The sequence below is a fragment of the Coccinella septempunctata genome, chromosome 5 (assembly GCF_907165205.1).
Source record: "Coccinella septempunctata chromosome 5, icCocSept1.1, whole genome shotgun sequence".
NCBI lineage: Eukaryota > Metazoa > Arthropoda > Insecta > Coleoptera > Coccinellidae > Coccinella > Coccinella septempunctata.
Genome location: NC_058193.1, coordinates 22460283 through 22484913, shown reverse-complemented (window position 1 = coordinate 22484913; position 24631 = coordinate 22460283). Strand labels below are relative to the sequence as shown.

The window sequence follows — 24631 nt, the reverse complement described above, 5'->3', positions numbered from 1 at the left end:
CACTTCGGAAAATAAGAAGACGAAAATATGTGACGAATATAACTGACGTTTATACGAACTGATTGAAGGCATACCAAATCTTCGAAAATTACAAGAGATCAGTTTTTAAATATATATTTATTTTTGCTATGGAAGAAAATTAAACTATTGACACATAATATGCAATAGCTTGAGGAGAATTAATATTGGTTATCTCATTTGGCTAAAGGTTCAAGACAGGTTCAGTTGTAGATTTCAAAAAAATCAACCCCAAGATGAAATGCTTATGATGCATTGGGAATGGATATCTCGAGAAGGAATTAAGGAACTCGTTAAGGAATAATTCCAAGAATGTTAAATTCTTCAGCAAAAATCAACTTGCATCAATGGAAGTCAAAATAATTAAAGGAATTTTCAAGGCAAGACGAACTTCACCTCAAAAATTTCACATAAATTAACAATTAACAGGACAACAGGCTCGTATTAACGGCTGTTTATTTTTAATACTTTGATATAATTATAATAATTATATATTTATTGATTCCTTAAACTGAAAAATTGTAAATTAATTTCTGGAACTTATTCTACGATGATATTCATCGAAAATCTTGTAATAACTTTTCGTTCGTATATTCGCTACAGTCTGATATATTGTAGATATAAGAATTTCAGAGTTACCTACTATTTGAATGAGCGGACCTGAATTCTAAATAGTCTTCCCTTTTTTTCAATCACTTTCGGCATTTTTGTAATATTAATCGATATTAGTTGTGACTACGGCGTTATGACAAAACAACATTTCATGAGTACCAACCTTACCCCTTTCTAGTTACAAAAACCTGAGAAAATTATTTCACGGCCAACCGAGTGCTGAATAAAAGTGAATGGAGTATAGTAAGGAAGTCGAAGAGCTTTTAAATGAAAGCGGAACGATATTACATACTAGCTTCACTAACAATCTGCAATAAAAAAAAATGAGTAGCTGCAAATGCTGGAGTGTAACAAAAGAGCCTTCATATTTGTCGTATGGAATATTTGCCAGTACCAAGTGGAATAGTGAGTTTAGAAGATAACAAAAGTGGATGAAAATTGTCTGCGGAATTTTATATTTTATCGTTGGTTTTATTCTAACATCAAATGAGTCGGTCATTATAATCTCATTTTCTTTTCCTACCGTTCTAGCTTTTTCGTATGGTTCGGGATAGTGCTTACAATATTCGTCCTGCACCGGACTGCAAGCTGTCGTCCGACATCCCCAAAATATAAAATAAAATCCAACCAAACCCAACCTGTAACGGAACAGTACCTACGTAATTGCGAAAAGCGGCAGAAATTGCAGGCAGATCTGACCACTCGTATTACGTACGTACGAAACGGCCCGAATCAAAGCCTTCCTACTTGCGACTTTCAACAACTGCGACTGGTAATTACACAATAACTTCAATAATTACTAATCATTTGAGCAAACCGAATTCGGCCAACTTCGATTCGGAACCGGGACAACTTTGCTCTGTCCGCCTATTATTGCGGAAATTATAAACTTGGGCGACACAGGTCGGATTGCGGCGTATTCAATTTCGGAAAACGGAAAAGGTTGAGACAGTGAATGGGTAAAATGAAATCAGTAAATATTTACATCCTTTGTTCGAGATAAGTAGTTAGTTCAGGTACGAAAGGAAGCAATCCGGATAAAAGGCAGAGCGTATGGTCAATATTGAAAAGTTCACGTTGGGGAATTTCTGGAAATAATTGCGAGAAATGGGAGGTTTTTGTTTTCCAATTGAATTGGCGGTTGCGGTGAAAAGAGCGCGTTTGAATTGGTATAAAAACAGAATGACATATTCCAAGAATTAACGTAAATGCAGACCGGAATCCTAACTTTCAATCTAGTAATCCTTGGAGAATTTCACAAAAAAAACAGTCCTGGCAGCCATATCCACAATGGATCATTCGTGTATAGAATAGTTTCACGATTATTCATCCAGGTAGGAGCATTTCAGTAACGTTCTGCTATTATTCAAAAGATTTTTGAAAATAATCTTCTTCGTTTGTTCGAACTCTGTGTAATCCTTGTTGTTTGTTTATTTGTCACACTATTCTCTTTTCGTACTTATTTTTTACAATAATAAAAATTACTCCAGATGCATACCACCCGCTGATATGGATATCAACAAGTGTTAGGGTGACCGGCCACCGAATGCGAAGTTGAGCGAAGCTGAGCGTTTTCAATGCTAATAAAAGTGACAAGCTACGAATCGAGTGACGTAGCTTGTCATTTAGCATTGAAAACGCTCAGCTTCGCTCAACTTCGCATTCGGTGGCCGGTCACCCTTACGATGGCCAATTTGCCATCGTCAGGGCCCTAAATGGAGTACGCTCCATCGAAGAAAAGCAGATGCTGACCTTGGATTCGGTCTCATTTGACCTCGTCAACCCAACATAGCTTCTTCTCCGATGGAAAACTTTTTTTTTGTGGCAGGGGGAAAATCAATCAGTCAGACGAACCATCCTCTCCTGTGGGGGAACAAGTGTGGGGATTCTTACTCTCCTGAGTTCGAGACCCACTAAAAACCCTTAACTACTTCTTGAATATTTGTTCCGGGAATTTGCCTATAAACCGTTCATCTCTTAGTGGGTTTTCTTCTCGCACACTATCGTGCTGGGATTTATGTGTTTATCCTCTATTGGATAACACTTTATTGGATGATTCAATAAGTTTCTGTTCTCATTTTGATCTCTTTTTAATTAATCTATTGGTCTCCTTCGAAGACCAAGTTCTTGATTCGGATGGTTTTTCGCTGTTTTGAATAATTTCTCGACTTTTCTGTTCATGAATTTCGTTATGGTTTCCCATTTTGGGTCCCTATAAATCTGTCTATTACTGACAAACCAAGGTGCATCTATTGCCCATCGTAGCAGCTTGTTTTCCGTGGCCTGAATTCTTTTTATATGGCTCTTTGCCGCGAAACCCCAGGCAACTAATCCTTAGGTCAGTTGAGGCCTAGCAACGGCTTTAATAACCTTCAATTTTGTCTCTTTCGACATGTGGTTTCTTCTTCCTATCAGAGGGTAGAGTCTATTCATCGCTGCTTTCGTTTTGTCGATTGCTTGTTTGATATGACTTTTCCAAGTAAGTCCTTTGGCAAGCGTTATTCCTAAATATTTGGCTTCATTTTTCCAATCGATTTCTTGGTCGTCAACTTCTAGATTCGTTGGGGGTCGCAGTCTTCTCTTCTGAAGTAATATTGCTTGGCTCTTTTGTCCATTGAGCTTGATGTTCCACTTTATGCACCAGTCATTTGTTTCGTCAATCGTTTCTTGTAGAACTCGTTCTATTACTTCTGGGTTGTGGTGTCGAGTTGCTATGCCTGTGTCGTCAGCATATAACGTTAGCATGGTTCTTGGATTCTTTGGAATATCGTGAATGGATATGTTGTACAGAAGTGGCCCAAGTACTGACCCTTGGGGAACTCCACCCTCTGAATCTCTTGTTGTGGAGCATTCTCCTTTCACTTTCACGTAAAATCTTCTATTTTTGAGATAATTCTTGAACAACTTGCATATTTTGATCGAATATCCAGCACATTTTATCTTATATGTATATTAATCCTTCATGCCATACTCTATCGAATGCTTTGGCGACGTCTAGTAAAACAAGGCGCATAGCTAGTTTATTTTGGAATCCCTCTGTGATGTATTCTGTGAGCCTTTAATTGTTGCTCTGTTGAGTGCTCCCTTCTGAATCCGAACTGTTCTGGTGGTATTAATTTCAGATTTTCGGTTTCCTGATTTAGCCTCGTGGCTATAATTCTTTCTACTACTTTTCCTAACGCCGACAGTAGACTTATCGGTCTGTAGTTTTGTGTGAACTTCTTCTGTTTGAATGGTTTATTGAACACTATGACTTTCGCTGTTTTTCATTTTTCTGTGTATCGTTCTGTCCTCATAATTCCATTCGCGATATTTGTAAGAACAGCTTTACCTTTCCTAGGTAATTTCTTTAACATAACATTCGTTATTTTATCGCTTCCGGGAGCTTTCCTGTTCTTCAAACTTGGAGAACGTTTGGAATTGATGGACCCTTATTCAATACTGGCAAGCGCTACTGAGTACTTTCCAGTAACACAGCGCGCTACTAAGTACTAAACAGCTACACAGAGCGCCACCTAGTATGAAACTATTTTTTACTAATAAGGATAAATTCAGATGCATACCACCCGACGATATGAATATCGACAAGTGTTACGATCTGAATTGAGCTAGCCAATTTGCCATCGTCAAGGCCCCAAATGGAGTACGCTCCACCGAAGAAAAGCAGATGCTGACCATGGTTTCGGCTTCATTTGGCCTCATCAGAGCAACATAGCATTTTTCCACGGTGGAGAACGTGGGAACATTTGCCAGTGACGCTATGGAAATATTGGATTAAATAAATATTTGTTGAGTCTGTTATCTGCAAGTAACCCAATTGTTAATTAACGTCCAAAAAGTATAGTGCCGATTTCTTTTTATGCGAAAATTCAAAATTGTTGCATGCTCACGAGCCCTAAACGATTCGAATTGAACGTCGAACGTTTATTGTGAGGGGTAATTGAATTCGATCCTGCAAAGACGAAGTTGACATTCGAATGATGTGTAATTCGAAATGTAATTGTCGTGCGTTCTACACCATTTCCATTTGTAATTCAGAAATGATCTATTGAAATTAAGGTTAGTCTAGTTTATTTCAGAGTCCGTCAATTGTATTTCAGATGAGTCAATTCAATTTCAGAAATGGTCATTTAAAATTCAGTTCATTTACATTTATTTCAGAAAACATAAAATGTAATTCAGATTTCAGAAACCATCGATAAAAATGGACCAGATCAATAATTTGTAATTCAGAAAACGTCATCTGTAATTCAGAAAGTACGGATGTTATTCAAGATGATTATCTACAGGATTTATTTGATAGCTCAGTACAGGGTGATTGATTAAAAATGCCTCTACCATCCCTTCAACTCTATTGTGCTACCTTGTGAAAAAGATATTCATAGGATTGTTCACACACATATATTGTGTTATAGAAAGTCAGGGCGTGAGCCTTTTTCCTCATTTCGAAAGGACACCTTTCATTCTTTATCCAATCTTGTCAATCTCCTGAAAATTCTGAATCTTTTTCATTGTCAGTAGTACCTATGTGTTAACGTAAAGCCAATTCTATTGATGTCTTTCTGAATTACAATTGATATTTTCTGAATTACAATTGATAGGTATTTTCTGAAATACAATTGACGATTTCTGAAATGAGTCTGACTGATCCGAATTACAAGTGAAGATTTCTGGAATGAATGTGTTTAAACTGAATTTCAAATGACCATTTCTGAAATTGATTTGACAAATCTGAATTACATTCGATGTTAAAAAACATCAAACATCACAGAAGTGATGAACTTGACTAATCTGAAATAGTGATGTTTTCCGAACTTAAATTGATTATTTCTGAATTACAACTAGAATTGTTGTTTTCACACAATTTGGAAGAGGTACATCTAGACAGGATGGCCTTCTGCCCAGTAAATGAACTTGAATCAATTTTTTTTTTCATCCGATGAAGCCTGGTTTCATCTTTCTTAAAATATTGGAGCAGCCCAAAAACAATGCAATTTCGTCATTGACACATCACTGCATTGTCGAGAATTTCAGTCGGAGGTGAATTGTGGGAACAATTTCTGGAACATGAACTTCAGAACCTAAAAAAGAGCAAATTATGTTGTTTTTATAGCTGAATTGAATTTTGTTGAATTGTCCAATAGTTAATTCAAAGATGAAGCCAGAATACAGACGCAATAACTTCAGCTACGTGAAGAATATTTTCCAGGATCGGTACATTAGTCTCAATACCGAACATGAATTTCCTCGAAGATTCTGTGATATCTTACACCTTATATATATCTTGATTTGTTCTATGCTCTCATTTGAGGAATTCTACTTTGAAATGCATATCTGGTTCAACCGAACAGTAGAATAATTTGAGAAATTCATCAAATAGACGATGATCCTTCTATTTCAAATAAAGTTTCTGAATCTGTCAGAAAAAGATGTGAGATAGTTTGAGGCAGAGAGATGAGGATATTTCCAGCAACTGTTTATTGAGTTAATGAACTCTGAAACTCATTCTAACGAAAACCATGTAATTTCAGTATTGGCCATAATATACAGGGTGACAATTCGAAAACTTGCCAGTCCAATTATGTCACGACAAGGATGATTTCAAAGAAAATGCAGGTCATTTTTTATTCGCAGGGGGACATATTTCTAGCAGAATTGTAAGCCAAAATCTCCTCAATCTTAGGTGTAGGGGGTTGTCACCCCTAAATTTTTAATAGGGAATAAAGGATGAGCTATATCTCAATTGGAAGACAATAAGTATTATGTAGAGGGACATTTGTCTTCCAATTGAGGTTTAGCACACCCCCTATTTCCAATTGAGAATTTAGGGGTGATAGCTCCCACACCTAGGGTTGAAAAGATTTCGGTTTACCATTCTGCTCAAAATTTGTCTCCCTCTGAATAAAAATTGACCTATTCCGGCATTTTCTCTGAAAAAATCCTTGTCGAGAGAAATCCTTGTCAGCCCCTGTAACTACTTCAGGGACTCAATAAAAATTTGAAAACCATAGTATTCATGTAGAGGGTCAAGTGATCCTTCAATTGAGGTATAGCTCACACCCTATTCCCTATTGAGAATTTGGGGGTGATAGCTCCTACACCTAGGGTTGAGGAGATTACGGCTTACAATTCTGCTCAAAATATGTCCCCCTCCGAATAAAAATTGACCTGTTTCGGCATTTTATCTGAAAACATCCTTGTCGCGACATAATTGGCCTGGCAAAGTTTTCAAATTGTGAGCCCCTGTAACTACTTCAAGGACTCAATAAAAATTTGCAAACCATAGTATTCATGTAGAGGGACAAGTGATCTTTCAATTGAGGTATAGCTCACACCCTATTCCCTATTGAGAATTTAGGCGTGATAGCTCCCACACCTAGGGTTGAAGAGAGTTCGGCTTACAATTCTGCTCAAAATATGTTCCTCTACGAATAGAAATTGACCTGTTTCGGCATTTTCTCTGAAATCATCATGACGTAATGGAGAATTCTCCTCAATTTGGGTTATCACTGCATAATATATGCAAGTTTAAACTGAATAATTATGAGTTTCATTCATGATTTTTTCAAATTAACCGGGGAAACTATTCAAAATCATCCTTCAAATATGGGGTTTTAAAATTCAAATCGCTTTGTGAGGAGTTCACGATTTGGCAACAGCGCATACAAGACAATGAAAAGAACAATGACCGATCAGCTTGTTTATAAAATAACAGCTGTTGATCTACAGGCGTATATATACTGGCGAGCTTCAAGTACAACCGGCCATAAAAATCCCATAAAATTTTTCTTCGTTCGTCGCAGACATCATAGACAGCCATCTTTGTCTATCTCATAAAGATAATACATTTGTTGTCCTTTATTATCAAGGCATATATCACTAGATGTTGCCAGCTTGTGCAATTCTCACAAAACGCTTTAAACTTTAAATACCCATTTTTATTTTTCATTTTTAAGTGCTTAAAATAATTTTTTTGGGAAAACGGTTGAAATGGTTATTTCAAAATGTGACGTTTCAAAGATATTTCATAAAAAATACATCATTTTCGTCACAAGGAGTATTCCCTATCGTACTGGCAAGTTTTCAAATTATCACCTTGTATGTAAAAGATAATCGATTGTTGATATTTGCTCGAACTAATTGCCAGGCATCCAAATCTAATTTTCTCCGGCAAATAATTCCAATATTTCCAAAAATATGTACTGCTACAATTTGACATGTATATTGGAAGAAGGATCGGCGATTTTATTTCTTCAACCTGAGCTCTATCTGGGGACCTCGAATTCTAAGCTTTATCCAGAAATTTCTTGTATACGCTGGAGGTTTCTAGCCGCTTTACTCGAGACTACACATAATGCCAATGGGCATCATTTGGATCGAATTTCGGATGAGCATCTGTGGTATGTGAACCGTGACTTTTTCAGTTCCGCATATCAAAATTCCTGGAAGATGGGCGCACCCCTCTTGCGTTTTTCGAGCGGCGAACCCGTCCCCGTGTCCCGATACTCCCGATCCGTTCACGCACGACAAAATACGTAAAGACAGCGACATCCGAGCCCCCATAAATCAGAAGAAGAAGGGGATGGTGTCTCGTGCAGATTCGTAACCCGCCGCAGCGGTATCAGGGGACGTAATCGCTCATCTTACGCTTTTTATTCTCGCTTCTCTCATCGCCAGACTATTGTGAGTTATCTTCCTTGACCTTCTTGAGTGATATGTATATGTAAATTGGGGAATCGATCTCCAAAAAGGGTGAGGGTTGCTTTCTGAGTGGAACATGGGAAGGTCCTTTCTCTACGATGTGAATGATGTTGAGCGGTGCGTTTAATTTGTTAGTTGTTAACTGGTGACTAATGGTTTGTCGTTTTATCTTCATGGATGTTGGCAATGGTGATGCTCCATTGTGGTAGGCAAAATTCGATGTGAAGCTCTGTAACCTTAGAGCTAGGAAAGACTGGATGGCACGTTTTCGACCTCAACAGCTTCCAAAACCGAATCCCACTTTCTTCTTTTGTTTTCAAGTTACATACAAGTGAAAACTTCTTTGTCGACTTTTTGAATTGGTTCCTCTATTTCGTACAATCTCAGTTAAATCGAAAAACAAATGTAACATTCTACAGTCACTTTTTAATGTAGAGTTCAGTGGCTTAGTCAAAGATTGTTTTCAGTCGGCCTCTTCAGTTACACAAGGTGAGCCTTTGAATCGTACAAATATTTTAATAGTAGATTCTTGAGGTCACAAGAAACACTTTTTTCTTATACCATTTTTTCCGATTCGGCCTTGTAGAAAATATATAGCCATTTTGAGTTTTCATAATGAACTGTGCTATGCCTGGAAAAACAATATTACTTGTTGGGTGCTCATAGTACCCAATTTTTCTAATGTCACTGATATTCTTCATCAAATTACTCGAAAACAGCATACTATACGAGAAAATATGGAGAAACTCTTATATACAAATCGTTCAACTATTCATTACATAGCGTCTAATTTAGTTGCAAGAGTTGGGTTCTTTGAATTTTTTGTATTTTTATAGTACGTAATGGTCATAATGAGAAAAATGAAAAACGTGGGTAATATCTTGTATTCGCAAATGATTAATAAAATACATGAAAAACTATATTCTGACGAAAAAATTTCTTTAAATGGAAACGAAGACAAACACCAAAAAACTCTTAGACTATATTCGATGTTTCGGAGATTTTCATCCACTTCATCAGGCCTGAAAACATTAAAAATGACTACATACAGTCATACACACAACAATGGTATAAACATTTCTTTATAAATTAGTGTTTTTAAAAAAACAGTTGACTATAAATTGAAAGGTAACATCAGTCATCGATCATAAAATACATCATATAAAAGCACATCCAAATCAAACAACGTTAGAAAATTCTAGAATTAAGGGTTACAAAAAATATTAACCTCAAAGAGGCCCAGTCATGAACTGTCAACCACCAACCATGGAACACCAATTCTCTATATTACAATCACAACGATCAACATCATTTCAAGTTCGTGTATTCAGTTAAAATGGAAACAAGCTGCTATTCACTATCAGACCTAAAATTCACAGAGTTATTGATGCTAATGTGTATAATCTCCAAGATGTTTCTTTTCTTAAAACTCCAATTTATAGAGATCATTTTTATCCTTCTGTTGTGCATATACGTGTAGTCATTCTTAATATTTTCGGGCCTGATGTAGAAGATGAAAATCTACGAAACGTCGCCAAATATAGTCGAAGAGTTTGTCGGTGTTTGTCCTTGTTCTCCTTAAAAGAATTTCTTCTTGGTTTAACCGTGGAGCACACAATAATCATAGTTTACAGTATATTCCGACATTCATTTCGTTTGTGCCCTATAAGCATTATGATTATATGTATAATCGATGAAAATAACCTGCCAACTTGACCAAACTAGTTTTTGAGCGTTTTTTCACAAAAAAATCTTTGACTACGCCGATGAATTCTACATAAAAAGTGACTGTAGAACGTAACATTTGCTTTCCGGTATTACAGAAAATTTACGAAATAGAGGAAACAATGCAAATAACCGAAAAATGAGTTTCCACTTATAACTTGAAAACAAATAAATACACAGGGATGAGGTTTTGGCCACGAAAACGTGCCCTCCTCTTTTCCTGGCTCTTACGGTCTAAGAGCTGCCACTCAATCTCATCAAATTTTAGTCCACCCTGTACAACATTAATTAATTTATTCCCGGTAACGGGATACAGCAATGAATGAATGAATTAAGGTTACAGTGCTCGGCGAGATTTATTGATATTGCATGAAAAGTGCTTCGATTAGAGAACATCTCTTCATAATCCTGCACTCTAAATACATTTTTCTGAGTACAGCCTATTTATGGAAGTCTCAAAATTTCACGAAATTCACATGCGTCAGAAAATCAATTGTAGATCTTATTGTTTATTTCTACGCATTTTGAAATTCGCAAATGTCCAGAAAAAAATGGATTTATTATTTGTCATTAATTTCCTCAAGCATTCATCTGCTGGTAAGATCTATTAAACTCATTTTCTTCATGTTAAAAAATATGTCGACCATTTACATACATTGAAATTCAAAGAATATAATGTTTAGTGGTGAGCTATATAATTATGTATACGATATCGACTGGCATGTGCAGATTTTCTTCAGAAATGGCACAAAATACATTGACCCCAAGCCGAAGACAAATAAGATCAGGAGGGGCAGAATGAACAAGTTGCGATTTTATCTAGATTTAACATCTTCGAACGTCACTTGAATACACTTGTTTTCCCTGCTTCGACAAACAACTACACCCGCCTACACATATGTATGGGTGTTTGCTATAATAATAAGTGGGACCTACCTTTACAATACATTGTTATGCGTTCGTTCGTTGTCGTTGTCTAGCCTCTTGACAAGATGATGTTTGTTCGATGAATGAGTTCAAAATGGACGATATATTTCGCTGTTATTTTCTGTCAGCTTCGTATCTTTTTATAGTGGAGTGAAAGCAGGCAAATAATGTATATTGGAGGGCGCATACATTGCTTAAAGAAGCATATGCGATATAACGAACAAACAGTAAAATATAAACGTCAGATTGTTTGTTATCTAGGTTAGGTACCGGAAAAGTTCAAAGTCTAGGTAAATCGCGTATTGCCCAGCCGCTTTCGGCGGAAATTAATTCGGATTTTGCGTAAAATGTTCTCTGGCAACTGGCAATATAGAGTGATTGAAGAATAATGCATAAAATTCATAATCATATTTCCTAAAGAAGGTTGAGAAATGCTCGAACAGGTCAATTACTATTTTAAATTACGTAGCTCTTCATATAGGTACCCTCCTATAGATGGAAAGTTTGTCATGCACCACTTGTGGTGGAGGGTAGTCAAGGTTTTTTGAATGTCAACCCTAATTTTTGGTACTAGACATGGGCAAACTGTTGCTGAGAATTATGTGAAGGGCTGTTTTTATCAATCCTTTCTTGTTTTATTATGAAATTACATTGAATTCGATGAATAATGGACTGATTTTGAAAATTTCAACTGGGTTGTGTACAGAACATAAATAATTTCCAAACTTACAATTACTTGACCCCCATTTGAAAAATATTGGGGGTTGATGCCACCTTTATGGGGGTGGTTTCTTCGGAACGAACTCTTGATGGAAATTCGTCCTCCCCCAAAAGAAGTTGACCTTTTTTTTTAATTTTCCTGGAGGTCTGGGGGATCAAATTTTCGTTGGGACACTCTGTATATATTTACATATATAGTGTGATTTTCTCAAGTGTTTCATTAAACTCATTCTAGGAAGGAATTGTAATACAGATTCAAGATTTTGGATTCTCGTTTTAGAGTACATGAACTTGAATCGTTAAATATTTTCAAGCGGAATCTACTTGCGATTTTTCGGTTATAGCCTGATTATCAATTTTGATAGTCACAAATTTGTGTCCATATCTTCAAAATCCCTCACTGTAAGAATTTCTTTTTGCAAAAGTGGATCAAGAGAGAGTACGTAGATACAACTTTTGAGGAAATATTATACTGGGTGTCTGAAACACGACTCTAGAGTGAGCCTCAATAAATCTATAATATCTCATTTTTTTTCAAATAGCAACCCTATAATTTTGTAAATAAAACCGATTGCTCGTCAGAAACCCTTCAAGGTGTCCGAAACATTTCAACCCTTTAAAATCAGTATTTTTGCCGTTATTGAAATGTAATTCGAATTTCACGACTAAAGCCTAAGGTATCGCACAGTCAGATTCATTTGCATGCTTGTATTTTTTGAAGTAGGCTATGTTAGGAACTGTCATTCATAATTTATCCACTGATTAATCACTATGCGAAATATGCAATAATAATTACACTAGAATAATATATCCAAAGTATTTTCTTTATTTGCGGAAAATGTAACAAAATCTCAAAAAGAATAATTAGAAACTTAACGACAGAAATTCACATTTACGAACTTTAATAAAATCAAAGTTCAGGAAGTATCACAACAATTTTCTCCGTAGTAGATGCATTAACCCTAAACGGACTGAATACAGTAACAGATAATGTATGTTATCTTAGTTTAAAACTATCACAAACATTTTCTTAACAGCAGGAATCTAATACTACAATAAATTTTCAAAATGCTTCCTACCTCCATACATTTATCAATTCTTCGAGGAACTCCATCTAAGAGCTTTTCTCATTTGTTCAAGTGATAAGATAATTATTACTGCATTACTAGTAATGCAGCCCGCACCCCCACTGCAAGCTCTTTCTTTGAGTGGTATTATTTTTGTAGATTAGTAAAAGAAAATAAGAATGACAATCCCTAACATAGCCTACTTAAAAAAAAACAAGCGTACAAATGAATATGACTGTGAAACTTGGCTTTAGTCGTGAAATTCGTATTTTATTCAATAACTGCAAAACTACTGATTTGAAAGGCATGAAATGAAATGTTTGGGACACCCTAACAATTGATTGGAATTACCAAATTATAGGGTTCCCATTTGAAAAATATGAGACATGAAAGTTTTATTGAGGCTCACTTTGGAGCCCTGTTTCATACACCCTGTATAACATTTCCTCATAAAATATACAAGAAACAGTATCAGCGTACTTTCTCTTGTTCCACTTCCGTAAAAAGAAATTCTTACAATGAGCGATTTTGAAGATATGGACACTAATTTGTGACAATCTTTTTTCAAAAAATTGGATAATCAGGCTATAATTCAAATATCACTTGAGTGGTTGCGCATATCATACATCAAATCAGTGTAGTATTGAACGAAGAAGCCGAATATGTATAAATATACTGTACAGAGACATCCTGTATAATATGTGTATGATGGGTTGTCTGAAAGCCAGGCGCTCCATTTCATCAAAATCTTAATGTTGTGGAAATCTTATCACTTGTCCATGTGTGGCGGTTCTTTCTTTTGTTCGCTGAATTAGTTTAATCATTTTCACAAGTCGACATCTACTTGAAGAGCGAATCTTAATTATTGAATTTTTATTACATTGAGCCTTCTATTGAGTTCATTTGAGTATAAACTTACTGTCATAACGGTGAGATACCACTCTTGAGCTTGGTCAACGTTTTTTAGGTAAGATAGATAATTTTGTAGATTGTCAAATTTGTGAATAATGTGATCAACGTTTTTTAGATTCAATAAATTGAGGATTTCCGTCAGTCAATATTTTCTCTGAATCCTACGTCAATTATTCGTAAACCCTCGTCCCAGCACATCTTGGCGCCCAACTTAGGGCGAATAAATGGATAGTAGGAGAGAAAATTACCACCTACGAAGTGTCAGAAAAAATATGGAGAAAGACCAGCTACAGGACGACATCACTGAAAATGCACGAGCCCTGTCTCCGGTACGTACTGAAAATGCACGAGCCCTGTCTCCGGCGGTACGTACTGAAAGGAAAGAAAACGGGAAACAGGAAAATCAGGAACATGGAGCTGTCCCAAAGGTGAAGGAAAGTGATTCAAGAACACCCAAACAAGTTAAGTATTCACACCACTCGAAGAGACGAATGTTCAACCTTGAAAATCAACATGAAAAGGATAAGTCTAGAATGTTTGATATGTTTATTTCAAAAATTGTTAATGATACAGTGAGAATGACCCTTAATAATGTACAAGTTGATCAAGCTAGAAGTGGAGATCAAGAAAATGATTATTTTATGCAGGATGTTCCTGGGGTTGATTTGATTAATACTGATAATCTTGATACTGAAAATCTAGCGAATAACATACGTGGACATGCACGCGTTCAATCTGGTTCACGTATACAGGGTGTCTCTGAAAGAAATATAAACGTCAAATCAAATTTAAGTTCCAATTTTAACTTACCTCAGTGTCTTCCTGGGTTGAATGTACAGACTGCTCATCATTCAGGACAACAACAAATTTCAAATTTAACTATGAACGATAATTTATTTGGTTTGGGAGATCTAAGTAAGTTTACTTAGTACCTGATTTTGATGGGGAGAGTCATGTGCAGGCTCCAGAATTTCTTCAGTTTCTGGAAAACGGAATAAATGTTAATGCTATCTCTTTTAATAATATCAGAATTTTACTATGCAAATCATTCAAAATAAAAAAGAAAATTCATGATCATACTTATGTTTTGGTATCTCCGAAAACTGGTGAAGAACGCGGAATTTTTCACTCGTCCCACTTAAAAACGTATGCTGTTCCGACCTATGCTGCTGAAAATTAGTTTTTCCTAATTTATCCTTGCACAGGATGGAAGGGGGGTTAAGTTGTACAGAGACATCCTGTATAATATGTGTATGATGGGTTGTCTGAAAGCCAGGCGCTCCATTTCATCAAAATCTTAATGTTGTGGAAATCTTATCACTTGTCCATGTGTGGCGGTTCTTTCTTTTGTTCGCTGAATTAGTTTAATCATTTTCACAAGTCGACATCTTCTTGAAGAGCGAATCTTAATTATTGAATTTTTATTACATTGAGCCTTCTATTGAGTTCATTTGAGTATAAACTTACTGTCATAACGGTGAGATACCACTCTTGAGCTTGGTCAACGTTTTTTAGGTAAGATAGATAATTTTGTAGATTGTCAAATTTGTGAATAATGTGATCAACGTTTTTTAGATTCAATAAATTGAGGATTTCCGTCAGTCAATATTTTCTCTGAATCCTACGTCAATTATTCGTAAACCCTCGTCCCAGCACAATACCGGGTGTTGCATTTGAAATAACGAAGTTACATTCGTTACCGGTAAAACCGGAAGTAGATTCCGTTTGAAAATATTTCACATTTCAAGTTCATGTTCTCTAAAACGAAAATCCAAAATCTTGAATCTGTATTACAAGTCCTTCCTCGAATACTTCTAATGAATAAAAATGAAACAAAAAAAATCACCCTGTATTGATTTTGGCCTCGGTACCTAGGTATGTTCTTTTCATTATGGCTTTTTTAAAAAAAGGTGGTACTCCTGGACTACTAGTTGCATTTAATGAGTTTTTATCGCATTATTTCAATTTTCGTGGTTTGTAAATTCAACTATGATGTTAATAATATTGTTGCATCTTTACCGTTCCCGGAAAATTTCGAAAAAATAGCCCAATTAATCGAAAATTGAGTGCTATATGAACCATGCTACTCGGTGCATAGTCCATAATGAGCCTTGTAGCGTTAAAATAAAATTACATAAATATGTGATTATGCAAACAGATAAAACCCTTCATTCCGATCACGTCAAGTGGAATCGGTGCGAAGTGCGGAGAGTACACGGACGTGGATGATCATTGGAATTTGGGAACGGATTTAATCCCTTTTTGATGGTCTTTCCGTGCCATTAAAGAGGGACATTGTTTCGTCCATAATTAGGTGGCACGCTCGGTTTGCCTAAACGGTTTATTGATATACAATTGCCATCAACGAATTGGGTATTATTTGTACTCTTTGGATGTCGAATACGTCGAATATTGATGGCGTTTAAAAGGAAAAAAATAGCCTGGAGTTATCGCGTTTTATTCGGGTCTCCGTTTGTCTCCTGTTTCGGCGTTTCCGATTGTCTCCAGGGATATTTTGGAAAAGGAATATTCTGAATTGATAATTATGTAACATAGTGAAGCAGAGGTTGAGTAGATAGATTTATTCTATATTGAAATATATTACGGTAAAGAATGTTTATAATTCAGAATATTTTACTATTTTGCGATATCTTTTTGACCATTTAACTCGCCTTTCAATTCTTAACATCCATTATTATAATAATGGGTAATAGGGATTCTTATTAAAAAAGTATTTTGCACGTTTTGGAATATTTCTGTCGAGGAGGTTTTTTCCAAGAAAAGCTTTACCATTTTCCATTTTTCCACTATGGAGTATATATTATAACATTGTTTGCTTTTTGGACCTGAAATGTACAGGGTGAGCAAAATTTGTTACTGAGGGGATCTCTAGAACTATAATAGCTAGAAAGAAAACGGATGACATATTTCCCAGCTCTTTTTCAGAGAAACAAAGTATGGTGAAAACTGTAGCCTCCTACGGTTTTCCGTTTTTGAGTATTTAGCAAATACTGAGATTTTGACGATTTTGAAAAGTTCTCATAACTTTTTTGTCTTTGAAGTTAGAGAACTTGAACTTGCACCTCCTCAGATACGTTCATACGTAGAATCTACTGAAGAAAAATTTGTTTGCAATTCAAAAACAACGAATTCAATAAAAGTTTGCTTTCAAAAAAACGAACGTTGCCCTAATGGTTCGAAATGAAAACATATTTTGAGTTGGTCAGTGAATTCTACGTAAAAAAGGGCCTGTAGAAGGTTCAAGTTTCTGTAGTAACTGTAAAGACCATAAAATGAGAACTTTTCGAAATCTCATTTTTTGCTGATTACTCAAACACAAAGAATCGTAGGAGGCTACAGTTCCCACCATTTTTTCCTTCTCTGAAAAAGAGCTTGGAAATATGTCATCCGTTTTGTTGTAGCTCTTAAATTTCTCGAGATCCTTTCAGGGGACAACGAATTTTGCCCACCCCGTACAGGATGTTTATGAGAACATAATCAATTTGGACAATTCGTAGTTTTCAAATTAAAACCTATATTTTTATTACGTCAGTCGATTCTACGTAACAAAATAGGGAAGCAGCCTAAATAAACCCTATACTTAAAATTGAAATATTCAGAGTTAGCAAGGAAAAACTTGAAATGCAATTTTTAACTCCTTGATTCGCCTTGATTAGTCTATCAGACGACAGAAGGAATCTGAAATTCCATGTTCCGATAGATAATTTTCACAATTCATAAAATGCTTATGGATTCTCAACAATCTCAACGAAAAATTTGTTAGGTTCAATTTACGAAACGTCAAACTTATTTATTGCAACATCAAATAATAGTTTCCTTTTATGGTTTCCGGAAATTGCAGACTAATCAAGAAGTTCAAAATTGCTGTTTTCCCTGGATAAATCTGTAAGTTTTCATTTTAGGTGGAGGATTTATTCAAGTAACCCCCTTCTTTTTCACGTAGAATCGACTGGAATAAGTAACAAGTTTGATCATAATTTGAAAATCTTAAATTTTGTTCAATTCGATTTGATCAACTTGATGATCATCTCATGAAGACCCTCTATATTTTAGGTTGATTGATAAGGTATTCATAAATATCTAATAGGCCATCGCCATGAATCACCACGTACATTCTAAATTTTATGTTCATTTCACGAAAAAATTTTTCTTTCTCTGAATGAATTTGATTAGGCTGTTCAGGATTATTATTTTTGAATTTGCATAACCTTACACCTTTTTTTATTTTTATTTTATATTTTGAACGAAAATAGCTAAAAGAACTGTTTTTTCATTCCAAATACACGACTTTGAAATATTTTGGATTTCGTATTTTTAATATGAAATTATTATACTATTTTGTGATTCATATTTGAATTGAAACGAAAAGATGTGTTTTGCCTTTTGCGCTGTCTTCATAAGAGTTCCTTAACGATATTATCATATTTCTTTACAATGTGGGCAAATGTATCTAACTATAGAATAGAATAATTTGACCTACATATTATGGGTCTGATAAGCTAATATTTAGTAATGAGATATTTCAATGAAAAAGAATTATAGCATAAATATGGAGAGTAGAGAGAAGAAGAACGATCGCTGCTTTGAGACCACAGATTATTTGTCCCCTAAAATATGTACCAATAGGTAGTTCATGTTTTTGCCAATAGTCGCGCTGGCCATCAAGGGATGGCGAAATTTTGATTTAAACTAGTTGAAGTTGGCTGAGTGAACTGTCTTCCTGGTGACAGATAATTAGAATATTATTATTTCCGTTTTTTGATAAGAGAACAACATATTACCATGATGAAATGTTGAAGCGTGTGCTAGTGTGAGAGTGTTTTGGCATAGGAAAGAAAAGGAGAAGAGATAAAATTTCCGAGAGCATTTTTGAGAGAAAATTGAAAAAAACCTTACCTCAAGAATCAACTCTGATTCAATTTGTGTGTCAAGAGCACTTTTGCGATGAAGATATCAAAAAAATGATTATGAACGAAATCGAAATTGTCATCCCTCGTGAGAAGTAGACTCTCCTGAATAAGAATATCTAACCAATAAAACTATATAGTTCAGAACTTCAGAAGTGGATATTTTTTAAGAATTTTGTTGGCATAACATAATATATGGTTCATAAGGGTTCTCAGCTGAGTATTGGAAACAGAATCTACTCTAATAAGTGATAAATCTAAGAGTGCTACTTTTTGTTGTCTTGATGTGTTTTACTCCTCACTGCAAATGTATATAATTTTGAAGATTACATTAAACCAACTAACAAATCCTGTTTTCAATAAACATTGATAAATATACGAGTATGTAGGTATCATTTTTTTGATCAGTGATTTCTTTTGAATTTGAATGTCGTCAATTATTATGAATGAATAAAGCTGATTACTTAGTCACTTTTATAATATCAATTGTATTTTATTGTATATAAATCAGAAAATGTCAATAAGTCTTTGGGTTTTCTTTTGCGCAACTGCAGGGAATTCTTAAATTTTGGAGCTATACAATCAGTATATTTCTGCTTAGTGCGTAGTAAGCTCGAATACTGCAGTGTGGTGTGGAATCCATATCACAGTAAATACATTACAGCTTTGGAATCCATTCAGAGGAAGTTTTTGAAGTTTTTGTACTTCAAGAACTATGATATTTATCCTGTTCATCACGACCATCAGTCTTTGTTGAACCAATTTTGATTTTACTAGTTTGAGGAAAAGAAGAGAAATTGCTGATGCTACTTTTGCATACAAATTGATCAATAATCTTTTCGACTCAGTATAGTTACTTTCTCTTATGGATTTCAACGCGCCTAGACTTGCGTCAAGATCTAATTTAATGTTTAGGATTAGTGTCCCAAGTTCGCAGCACCATTTCCACAGTCCTAATTTGTCGATGTGTAGAAGCCTAAACAATGTTCCTTCAGTAGATGCTTTTTCGGTCCATAAATGAGTTTAAAGGACAGTTGTATTGTCGGATAGAAAATTAATATTGATTTTTTTCTGCCGACGGCTATTCTGTTCAGTCTATTATTATTTGATAATTTGTCTATATTACTTACACCTGTAATTGGCCATGTGGCTGTTGGATGTAATACATTGAAAAATCATTTTCTTCGAATCTATAATAAATAAAATTTATATTTATTATAGATTCGAAGAAACTTATTTGAAAAATCATCAGATGAAACAACGATGACACATAACCTTAAATAATGTGAAGGCTGTTCATTTCAAATTGACTCTTTAATACCTACCCCTTATCGATCAACCTAGCGATCGCAGCGACTCCTATTTTCCCCGTTTTTGGAGACACATTTTCAGTATGGCGATCGTTCTCATTCTCTCTACTGCATAAGCATAAAGAAACTCTTTATAACCATAGAGTATTCAATACTCGATGTCATAACTAAGATGTCTAAAACACTGGTGTGTGCACTTGTCACTTTTTGCAAGCATCAACAATTCAGAAAATCGGGGATATGGGATCAGTTTCGTGGCGGCGCCACCATGTCATTTGCTTCGTTCTATCCTTGTTCTACCAAAGGAAGTCCAATTATACTCTCCCGTTTTATTTTGTTTTGCGTTGATATCGAATATCGATCAACGAGTTCAAAATATGAACTGGCCCATTTCGTCAGCTGTTAAGGAATATTTGTGATTTGCAGTTTAATTTCGTTGTAAAAACGAATCTGTCAATATTTCAACACTAGCGAATAAGGTTCCAAAGGTATTTACTATTTTTCTTCAAGATAATCTCCGTTTGACGAATTGAATTTGTGAGGGGTTTAATTCAATATGATTTCAATAAAACACAGATGATTGGTCAAATATCCAATATATTCAGTAGACGGAAAGGGAATTTTCACTATACCTACTCAGGAAGAATATTTGAAGAACAAACTCGAATAGTCTCTTCATAAACTTTTTAGGGTTTTCACTCCCAATCTCTGAAACAAAATCAATTAAAAATGAAATCAACGATTTGCTCCTGCGTAAATTCTTGCACTAATTTGTCAGGAGCAAATTAACTAGAAAAAATTGTTGAAATTATAATTCTTTGTAACGTTTCGGAGTCTATATCAGACTCCTTCATCAGACGAAAAAATCTACTTTTGAAAATCTTCTGAATTGTCGCTTTTTGTTACAAAGAATTATAATTTCAACGTTATTTATTTTGAGTTCATTGTCAGGCAACAATTTTTTCTAGTTAATTTGCTCCTGACAAATTAGTGCAAGAATTTACGCAGGAGCAAATCGTTGATTTCATTTTTAATTGATTTTGTTTCAGAGATTGGGAGTGAAAACCCTAAAAAGTTTATGAAGAGATGCAAAATCCTCCCAAAATAAATTTCAATCGATATCTGAAACTCGAATAGATTTATGTATTTCTGATTCTCAATACATGCTCACAATTCAAACTACGTATTTCCAATACAATTTCTTTGAAATATTGCTGAAGTTGCTTGCCATAAAACTTAGCTATATCCGTCCCAAATTTTCGTTCATTTAATTTGGTTCTGCCTCATATTCCAACAACACCGAATTCTTAGCTGTAGTTCTTGATTGTCCATACAGAAAAATGAACTTACCGAACGACATGTTGAATAAAATAAATGTTCTACACCCTTTCTCGAAACTTATACAATTTCAGTTATCAATAATCGTTTATAAATACAACATATTCGTATAAGGCGTAGGAAAATATTCAAATTATTTTCAAATATCAATTGAGAATGCTCTGTCAAATTCTAAACAGCGCTACCTACAGTGGAAAAAACGAAACTGATCCCATATCCCCACGAAATTGAAAACAAAATCGAATCAGTGAATACACCAGAGTTTTAGACATCTTAGTCATAACCCAATACCCACAAAATGTTTTTCAACTAGTCTAAAATTCTGTAACGAATACTACTGCCAAGGTTTGACTTCCTTTTTGCGGGATTTATCCGCTGAGCGATATGAAATATCCGTCAAGGATCATCGGCGAAGGAGTCGATCGCTGAAATTTCATCGGGGCCCAACGCAATCAGGACAGCGCCGAAAGCACCCGAATAAATTGATATTGGACGAAAGACGAAGGCCTACAATCTGAAATCCGACACGGTAGCTGATAGCTAACGGATAATTACAATTGCCTGCCAGTGGACCCCACCTTGGATCGATTTTCCCGGCAATCCTCTCGGATATCCTACTTCGATTTCTCGTCGTCGTGAGCTTTCCACTCAAAACTTACCGTCGCACATTGTGTAATCTCATTAAACGGAAACTATTCCATTGATAATAAACTAACGGAAAATGGCCCATTACGACCGCGGTCTGTATTGTACGTTTCACGATGTCGAAACGCTACGATAAAATACGATCGGAAAGCGTTTGGAGCAAAAGTGAAAAAGTACATTATGTGGTTCCGATCAATTTTCTCAATTCGTGCTTCGGACAATGTTCGGATAGTATTTCTATTGTACGATGTCATGTTCCCAGGAACATGGCGATGGGTATCGACAAAGAAAACCGCATTGATGGAACGACTGTACGGTCTGGAAAAGGGATTTCAGTAGAGACATTGGCTTTTTATTCATTCGGCTATTTTTGACCGGAAAAAAGGTTTTTTTTTATTGACATTTTGTTTTTAATAGTCTCGTTTTATAATGAAGGAACCTATTTAAACTCACAAAAAATGCCGGAAATCTCCCTCCTTTTCCGATGCAACCTTCCATGCTGAAAAATATTAATCTCTCAACACCCTGTAGCTCCGTAACTAAGCGTTTGCGATTAAGATGTGAAACATTTTAATGAGACAGAGAAAATACCTTGAGGAACACGACAAACCCCCATATGTAGTATCTAGCAGTTGTATAGATTTTGATTTAAAGGGTGTTCTTCTGAAGGGAATCCCTGATTTCTCCGTAATATGGAATGAAGATAGCTTCCATGTGGTTCCAGAAAACTGCAATGAAATATCATTTGATTTTCAGGACCGTATCACATAAATTTGGACATTTCTTTAAAGTTCTCGTAATCACACTGTACAATGAATTTCCTCATCGAAGTTATCTCAATTCTCAATTCCAAAACTAGGTTATTCTGTTCAAATTTGAAATTCCATACAGATACAGATACAGATACAGAATAGTCTGTAGATCAGAATCTAGAGCTCCTAGATATTACATATTACATATGGGGATTTTTTATGATCCTCTAAGTATTCTTCGTCTCACATGAAAATGTTTTCCATCTTATCGGGACCACACTGTGAAACCGTGAAAACACGGGGCTCTATCTCTCGCCCAGAGGAACTCATTTCTAGGGAACACTGTGAGGTTACTTAATCTTCCGAGTTCGCTACCCACTAAACCTAACCTGCTTTTTTTTTGGTTCCAGGCATTTGCCTATAAACCATTTATCCCTTGATCGGTTAATTTCTTCATGCACATTGTCGTGCTAGGGTTTTCATGTTCGTCTATTTCGGATATCTCTTCTTAGTATAGTTTTAATAAGTTTCTCATTCTCATTCTTCCTCTGTCTTCCTCCGGATCGTAGTCCACTCTCTCCTGAGTTCTTCGTTTGGATGTTCCTTCGCTGTTTCGAATAACTTTTCAGCTTTCCTCTTCATAAATTCGGTGATGGTTTCCCACTTCAAATCTGGATATATCTGTTTGTTCCTGACAAACCAAGGCGCCTCTATGGCACATCGTAGTAGCTTATTTTCTGTTGCCTAAATTCCTTATATATGGCTCTTTGCCACGAATCCCCAAGCACCTGATCCATAAGTCAGTTGCGGTCTAGCAACGGCTTTGATTATTTTCAATTTTGTCTCATATAACATGTGGCTCTTTCTACCTATCAGCGGGTAGAGCATATTCATCGCTGCCTTGGTTTTGTCAACGGCTTGTTTGAGATGGCTTCTCCAAGTTAGACCTTTGTCTAGGGTGGGCCACCCTGTATGAACGTTTTGCCTTCAAATGGTAAATCCTATTGAATTTTTGAACTCCTCCTATATGGAACAACTTGTGTATACCTGAAAGCCGACTGAAACAGGTTGTTGAGGGTGACTAGTAAGGTTTGTGCTTCGCTGCAAAAATGTGCAAATTTCAATCATAGTTCCATTATTGCAAGAAGTATTAAAAATATTTATCGAATGTACCAGTTATTAAATAAAAAAATGGACTCTGTATATTTTTGGATGAATGATATAAGGAGCCTAATAATTATTATAACAAATATCCCATCATTAATAATTTCACGCTAAAAACCATGCATGTTGCCCTTACTTGATCATGGATCAATAATTTTTCGAATAATGATAATCGATTTTTTATTATACAGGGTGAGTCTGACTTGTACAAATATTTCATCAGTAGATTCTTGAGGTCAAACTTTTTTTCTGTACCATTTTTCCGATTCGGCCCTGATAAAAATACAGGGTGTTTTCAAAGGTGAGGCTTTTTTTGACAGAAGGTAGAACTCATCAAAATAAGTAGTTGAACCAAAAATTGTTTATATAAAATATCCAAGATGGCTGAGATACAACCCCTGGAAGTTCGATAAAATTTCATTGAATTTCAAGTACGAGACTGTGGCTGGGCAATGAATGGTTCAGTACCAAGTTCATCGGATTAGATGCAACAGGTCACTTTTGAGAGAATCATAATTGTTGTATCGTGCAACTTAGGGTGAAAAAAAAGTAGAAAATCGAGGAAGTTTCTTGAAAGTGCTTATGTTAGTTATGTTAAAAAAGTGCTATGATGTTTCCCCATTTCATCCCATTTTCACGACGATTGTTGGAATGTTCGAACAAAAAGATTGTGAAGTATTATTTTATTTTTTACACTTGTGTCCCTAGTGTCTTCTGTCAGTTGGTATCGAAATCATACACATAAAATCGTGTAAGTTACTTGAAAAAAAAAAAAAACAATTTGGCAACCCTAAGTTTCCATTTTCATTACG

At 35.4% G+C, this 24631-nt stretch overlaps 1 protein-coding gene and 1 long non-coding RNA gene across 4 annotated transcripts in view; one reads left to right on the top strand and one right to left on the bottom strand.

The window, feature by feature from the left end:
• Window positions 1-24631, top strand: part of LOC123313385 (RNA-binding protein Musashi homolog Rbp6) — a 1061117-nt gene that overhangs the window by 198221 nt on the left and 838265 nt on the right. The window lies entirely within an intron of this gene.
• Window positions 14212-14601, bottom strand: LOC123313389. The gene is made up of 2 exons (XR_006537738.1): window positions 14493-14601; window positions 14212-14441 (listed from the first exon to the last, which is right to left on the bottom strand). It is a non-coding gene; the product is annotated as an uncharacterized LOC123313389 (long non-coding RNA).